This window comes from Syngnathus leptorhynchus, unplaced genomic scaffold, assembly GCF_054491065.1.
Source record: "Syngnathus leptorhynchus isolate UIUO unplaced genomic scaffold, UIUO_Slep HiC_scaffold_86, whole genome shotgun sequence".
Taxonomy (NCBI): domain Eukaryota; kingdom Metazoa; phylum Chordata; class Actinopteri; order Syngnathiformes; family Syngnathidae; genus Syngnathus; species Syngnathus leptorhynchus.
The window spans coordinates 135,001-135,472 of NW_028232053.1; positions in this window are offsets into that span (position 1 = coordinate 135,001).

A 472-nucleotide genomic window follows, 5' to 3' on the forward strand; every position below is an offset into this window, starting at 1 on the left:
CGGCCCGCCGACTACACGACCGTTTGGCAGAGCGAGTGCAAGGTTAGGCGAGCTGGGCGGTAACTCGGGTTAGTCTGGGGAGACTCGCGGTGGACAGGGTGGCGCGAATCCGGCCGGGCGGCCCCATCGATTAAGCATTGGTAGGGAGCCGAGGATGAGCCGTGCGAGGTGGCCTCGGAGGCGGTCCGTGGGGGACGACGGGGGGGGACGGGCGTCGGCCCTCCGGCCCGAGCAGAGAACGTTCGGTCACCCAAGCGGGAATCTGCGCCCCGGCCCGAGTCGGACTCGGTCGGTGCGGCCCGCTGAGGCCCTCAACTATTCCCGTACGCGGGGGTCGGGAGCTGCGGCGCTGCGCCGGCGACTTACCCGCGCGAGGCACGCACTGCGTGCGGCCAGGATGCGGAGTTGGATCGGCGCTGGTTGGGAACCCTCGGGGAACGAAGGCGGACGGCGGCCAGCCGGCGCCGACGAA